Raw genomic sequence first — 7,386 nt, 5'->3', positions numbered from 1 at the left:
TCCTCCTCCTCCTCCTCCTCCCTCCTCCCCTCCCTCCTCCTCCTTCCTTCCTTCTTCTTCTTCTTCTTCTCTTCTTCTTCTTCTTCTTCTTCTTCTTCTTCTTCTTCTTCCTCCTCCTCCTCCTCCTCCTCCTCCTCCTCTTTGTTAACCACCCTTTGCTCTAAGGCCCTGTGCTGGGTTGCAGCCATTTAAAATACAGCGTTAAAAGCAATTTTAAAATTACAATCACTAAAAATAAAAAGAAGCAGTAGCATCTTATAAAAAGTGCCATTGCTGGGTTTTTATTGGAAAAGGTTCTGTTTTGCAGGCGTTAAAATAGTTAGGTGTAGAATGTGATCCTATGCATGATTATTCAGAAGCAAGACCCCCTTATTAGTACTAATGTCTTATCAAAACACCTGAAGCTGCTAAAATAATGAAGAATCCAGGACCACTTTAACAAATTTATTTAGGGGTCCACCTGGCACCATCATAAAGCATCTTTCTGGTGCTAAGCTAAAACGATGGATTATGATTAGCTAGATAATGGCTTATTTGATGGAATATTCTGCAGGGAGGGGGTTCTGCTGGGTCTCTTTATGGATTATTGAAATGGTGTTACTGAAATGTATTGTTATGGTTTTGGCTACACATTTGTGCCTTAACTTTTTTATGTTGTTTAGAGATTTCTTGTAGTAAGTGACTAATAGGTCATATAGGTAGCAATACTAATATTTAAAATGTTTTAAACATTGGAGTAAAATGACTATGGAATGTATAAAATATAGGCTGAGATTATTGTGCATTTATTCAACAGAATTTGCATGCCAATTAATTGTAAAGAAAATCTCTTAAGTGGTTGAGTTTAAAGTATGCAACATAAACACAGTGATCATTCACAACAAAAGTAATTAGTGATTACATAATCGACCTTAATTTGCTATGTTAATTAATATATGTAGTTAGATAGAAAACCACTACATTTATAGCCATAGATATAGACATGGTCTTCTTTTTTAACAATATTTTTATTCATTTTCAAGTTGCACATCACACATAAAACAACATAACAAGCAACACATTAACTACATTCCTTAAAATATCAGATCAGATTATTACAGTTCATGCCATAAAAACTTGTCACATATTACCATGAGATATGTGGGGGTTAAAAACATGGTCTTACCAGTTAAGGTTGGGGAGGCGGCGGCTGTTGCCATTGGACCACTTCCCCCCTGCCCTTGCCCCCATGGCTTTTTGGAAATTGGGGACCTCTAGCAGCCAAGGCTAGGAAGCTCACTTTCCCCTCCAGAACCAGCCTGACCACCCAGCCCAGACAGGCGGAGAATGCACTGGATGCCCCTGGGGCATTCGCTTGGCCAGACATTGCTGGCAAGGCGCAGAGATGCCTTCGGAGACTGGGGCAGCTCTGCTGGGGGGACGTGACAAAAAAAAAATCCGCACTGCGTACCACCTGACTTTGCTACGCCTCTGATTACTAAGAACTTGTTATAAGAATTTTAAGGTCTTATATATAAAAAAATAGATGTTCATAAATGTACCAAGCAAACACATACAAATATGTAAACCACATGTCTGAAACCCACAGAGAAGTCCTGAAACCATTTTGTCTCTTCCAAAATGACCTCAAATATTTCTCTGCAAGGTCGAAGGAAAGGGGAAATCTCCCCATTGTCTCTTTCACAAATCCTGTCTTAAGGGCACATCTAAGGCTCATAGGGTGTGAGCCTGTGACCTGTGACCTGTATTCAGGAATTGAGTAATAAAAGAGTGGCCAGGATGCCTAGGTAAAGTAAAGGTAAAGGACCCCTGACAGTTAAGTCCAGTCACGAACAACTCTGGGGTTACGGCGCTCATCTTGCTTTATGGCCGAGGGAGCCGACGTTTGTGCGCAGACAGTTTTTCTTGGTCATATGGCCAGCATGACTAAACAGCTTCTGGCAAAACCAGAGCAGCACACGGAAACGCCATTTACCTTCCCACCAGAGTGGTACTTATTTATCTACTTGCACTTGGACGTGCTTTTGAACTGCTAAGTTGGCAGGACCTGGGACAGAGCAGCGGGAGCTCACCCTGTTGTGGGGATTTGAACCGCCAACCTTCTGATCGGCAAGCTCAGTGGTTTAGACCAGAGCATCACCCGTATCCCGCCAGGATGCCTAGGTAATCCAATCAAGCAACCTAGCAGACAAGAAAAAAACAACGCACTCAGATTTCTGTTGTAGGCTGCCCCTTCTGTGATGTATGTATGATGTTTCTGGGGGTGGTCTTGGACTCCAGGGCGGGCAATTTAAAATGTCTATATAAGGGCTTGTGCACATGGCTTGGGGTCCCTCCCCTCTTGTGTGTGTGGGGGGATCACCCTGTTGCAACAGTTAATAAAGATCAGGCTTACTAGCTGCTTTGCTTCTCAATATCCTCTGGTTGGTCTCTGTTATTTTCTCCTACCGATAGAGAACCTACAAAAGGACTCTATATTGGCTCTTGGGTACCCAATAAGGGAAAGAGCAGTTTTTTCTCATAACAATCTAAATATATGTCTCTTTTTCCATGGGAAACAGCTTTTTGAAAGTGTGTGATTAAGTGAGTCTGTATGGGTATTAAGGGTCTTTAAATCATATGTGCATCCGGCTCGACCCCGCACTGGAATGTGGCCCCCAGCAGGTTTCCACCAAGGTATTGTGGCCCTTGGCTAGGAAAGATCCCCACGCTTGGTTCAAGGCATGGCAACAACTTCCCTTCTGTCCAGATGCAATGCAGAACATCAAATGAACAGAACCAGGACCAAAGTCAGAATTTTTGCAGCAGCAACCAGAGCTGGCCAGCTCTCTTACACACTGGGCCTCATAAAAACGTGAAACAGCTAAAAACTCAATGCAGGTCCTCAATGCCTTTAAATATAAGCAATTTGGGTTTTTCAAATAATGTTAATGAGATGCTAATGAAATTTAAACATTTGTGCCAAGTTACTGTGAAACGCATCACTGGCCAGAAGGCTTTAAGGCAGGTAAGATGACTAGATTCCTTTCTTTCTTTCTTTCTTTCTTTCTTTCTTTCTTTCTTTCTTTCTTTCTCTCTCTCTCTCTCTCTCTCTCTCTCTCTCTCTCTCTCTCTGCTAAATAAGAGGACTTCAGTCTTGCTCTCTTGTTCTCTCTCTCTCTCTCTCTCTCTCTGAAACATGAATATTTTTAAATGAATATATCTTTGAGGGCCCTCACAGACACAGACCTAGCATATAGTCACGTTGTGGTACATAAAACGCTCAGATAAGCACAGCTGTGCTGGCTGGCTTATATTAGCAGAAACTGGGGAGACTGTTATCTCTCTTTCAACCTGCAATGGCTTTATTAGCTAAAACTCCCCTCTGGGTACAGTAACCAATGAAAAAGCAGACTGTTGGATGTTTCTGGCTCGCCTGATGTGTATTCTGACTTTGCCACTGGCTAGGACTGAATGCAAGTCAATGTCTCAGGGTGAGGGTTTGCTATGAAACGGTCCAGGGTGGAGGCGGGGGGGGGGGGGGAGAATGCCATGGCAACCAATGGGAAGCTTGAGCATTTTGGACATTCACAGTTGGTCTCTAGTCAAGACTGAGCATGCTGTTGTGTGCTCAGCTACTTACAGCAAATATTGTCTAAATGCCTTACAGTGTGTGAGAGCGAGGGACTCCCCGGGAAAATATGCAGTACTCCAAGAACAATCACACCAGGATACTCCCAGTGACGTACAATGAGTTTGGTTGTTCACACCTGGTATGCAAAAGGTTTATAATATTATAACAGCTTATAACAGGGGGATGTTACGGTAAAATCTGGGTGCGAGGCTACTCTGCCACCCAGCTCGTCGGACTAAGTCCGCGGGTCCCTGCGGAGGAAAATGAGCTCAGCCAGAGACAGGAGCAAGCAGCAGAAGATCCAAGTTTATTGCGCAACAGGTTCAAGGCGAGATTGAACAGTGAGAAAGGGGTGACATGAACTTTTGAAACTTCCCTCCATGTCCCAGAATACAGTGCAAAATACATCCCACTTACATCATGAATACATTAAGAAGAGGTTGGGTTACACAGGTTACATCATGAATACATTAAGAAGAGGTTGGGTTACACAGGATTAACATATGGAGAAGGGAGGGGGAATATGCAGAGCTGGAGATATGCGCAGATAAGCACATCCTGAGTACCGGTGATGAGAAGACCATGGTCCATGTACTGGCATTGCCCGGAGGAAAGATTTGGCAGAGTGATTTGACAGGATTAGGGTCTTGACACCTTGCTTGCGGGATTATGGAGGACAGGGGAGGTGTCATGGAGTCCTAGAGAAATTGAGCAAATTGGCACGTTGATTTTCTATGAATTTTATAGATTTTAGTCGCTTTTGACATTGACAATTGGAAATAAATGGATATATTGTAGCAAAGAAGAAGGTGAAGAAGACATGCCCCCCCCTTCCGTATCAGGGAAAACCCAGACCACTGAAAAGGAAAGACTATTTTCATCTAATCCAGTGGTTCCCAATTAACTAAGAACTGCTAACCCTCTGTTTTTCAAGAGCCAAGCTGCTTTTGAAAATCTCGATATCTCTGAAGCGTTCTCAAAGTAAAGGAAGGATTGAACTCTGATTAATAAGAATACACACAGAGGCTTGAACCAGCAAGACTCTGGGAAGGGTGCGTATAATAATCTGTCTCCACCCTCCGGCCCAGGTCATTTTATTCGCAAAAGAACTTTTTACAGAGTGTTCGTAAGAACCAATCAGATTTCTTCTGAGCATTTCAACAAACCCCACATGGGGACAAAGTTAAACTACCAAAGCTAATTAAGCATGGGGTAAATAAAACAGAACTACAAAGGAGTGCATTTGACAACCCCATTATCACTTTGAGATCTGTTTCCTGGCCCTAAGATTAACATCCTAAGATTAACATATCAGAAAAGCTACATCAAAAGAAGCTGTCCACTGTCTTTGATGACCCAGGATGCCTGCCTGCAGTACGTGACTTGTCAAGCAAGAGAAATGGACAGTAGAGGAAATGGCCAGAGATGCAGAGGGTTGTGGGATTTGGTCAGAAATTATTGTCAATGAATTAAACCCAGTCAATGCCATGCTTTCATAGCGGACACAATGGCTTGATGCATATTTTATAATTCCTCATAGTAATCCCATCTGACCCCACACACTGGATATTTGCACTCCTACAATCTCCGTGGTAGTTTTTGTTATGTGTATGGTACCATGGACGCCCAGAGTAGGTTATGAGGACCTCCTGGGGTCTGTGGATCACCAATTGGGAGCCACTGACCTAATCCACAGTTAAAACTGAAATAATTCGAGGCTGAAAGATATAGTGAAGGCCAGTAGCTGAAATGGCTTTGATAAAGGATTAGGCATATTCACGGATGATGTGTTTGTCAATAGCAATTAGCTATGCTAGAAGCCTGCAGTCAGTGAACAGGTTATTTAGGTTATTTAGCTGGAATCGATATGTGAAATTCCTCTCCCTCCCTTGCTCCTTGGCCCCTAATGCCCCCCGCCCCAGTCCCACTAGCCTTGCCTGCTCATAATACTGTGATTCAAGAAGCCCCACATGACAAAGGGTCTCTTCTATTAACCTCTTTGCGGTCCCTCCAGACAGGTGTTTTATGGCAAGAGCATTTCTGCCGCATGTTCATTACACATTGATAGTGACTAAGTGGTGGATTTATTCTGCTTTATTAAGTTGTCCTGCTGGACTTCCCCTAACGCTGCCACCCAATGCTTTCTGGAAGGGCTAAAACTCAACAAAAGTGGGGGAAAGATAAGTCAAAGCAACAGTTGCTATTGTCTCTCCTTCTTTGGCGATCACTCATAGCCAAGTAAGATTGTCTTCCATGAACATGGTCTTAACGGTGAGTCCGTAAGTGACTGTGGAGGCCAATTCTGGATCCATACATCCTTCCACAGTGGGGACATAGGTTTCAGGGCAGGAATTAATCATGGTGAGGGTTTGCCAAACATGCCTTCCTCTTAGCACGTTTCTTCCTTTCGTCCTGAGTTTGAGTGTCTTCAAAGCCCATGACACCTTCGGTAAAGGCTGTTCTCCAACTGCAGCGCTCGCAGGCCAGTGTTTCCCAGTTGTCGGTGTTTATTCTACACTTTTAAAGATTTGCCTTGAGAGAGTCTTTAAACCTCTTTTGTTGACCATCAGCACTATGCTTTCCATTTTTAAGTTCGGAAGAGAGTAGTTTCTTTGGAAGACGATAATCAGGCATCTGAACAACATGACCAATCCAACCAAGTTCATGTTGAAGAATCATTGCTTCAACACTAGTGATCTTTGCTTCTTCCGGTACATGGCATTAGTTCGCCTGTCTTCCCAAGTGTAATTTTTTTTCAGAGACACCGTTGATGGAGTCTTTCGAAGAGTTGGAGATGGTGTTTGTAAGTGGTCCATGTTTCACAAGCATACATTAAGGTTGGTAGTACAATAGCTTTGTAAACAAGCATTTTGGTGTCCCTGCAAGTGTCCCAGTCCTCAAACACTCCACACTTCAATTGGGATAAAGCACTCACAGAGCTCAGGTGATGCTGGATTTCAGCACCAGTGTTGGCCCTTGTCTCCCAGGTAGGAGAAGTGATCGACACTTTCCAACGTTACACCATTGATTTGGATTTGTGGCACTGCAGAGGGGTTGTTTTATGCTTGTTTATATAGCATTTTCGCGTTTTGGATGTTGAGTGATAGGCCAAGCTTTTCGTAAGCATCTGCGAAGATATTTAGGGCGGTTTGCAGGTCATCCTCTGAGTGTGTACACTTGTTCCTTGTCATGTTTGTTTGTTTGTTTCAAGGCACAGCAAATCTGCTAGGATCTCTAGACAACTCCTGATCTATTCCAGCCCTCTGGCCAATGCAGGCAATGTGGTACCCTCCAGATGTTGTTGGACTCTGACTCCCATCAGCCCCTGCCAGCATGGCCAATGGACAGAGGTGATGGGAGTTGTAGTCCAGTGGCATCACATTGCACATCCCTGGACTTGATGGCCTACAAAGCCTCTTCCAACTCCATCATCACCATCATTTATCATCATTGCCCTTCCCTTGTCTGCCTCTTTCCCATTAAATCATGCCAAAGGTGGCTCACAACATTAAAAAACAACAACTAACAGTAGCAAAAAATATAACAGAACAGTCATAAACAAAACTAACAATAAACCACAAAAGTATACAATAAAATTAAGCAATCTGCACATATTTCACAACACGATCTAACAATAAAAATACAAAGCCGTACAATTGTATGTTTTGATTTCTGTATGATTTGTTTTTAAATACCTGGGCTTTGCGGTCAGGAGGTCAGGCCGCCATATTGATTGCAAACTGGCTGTAGTAAAAATGTGTTGCTGAAAGAGC

This window comes from Podarcis gaigeae, assembly GCF_964106915.1.
Source record: "Podarcis gaigeae genome assembly, chromosome: 3".
In the NCBI taxonomy this organism is placed as follows: Eukaryota; Metazoa; Chordata; class Lepidosauria; order Squamata; family Lacertidae; genus Podarcis; species Podarcis gaigeae.
This window is presented reverse-complemented; position numbering follows the sequence as displayed.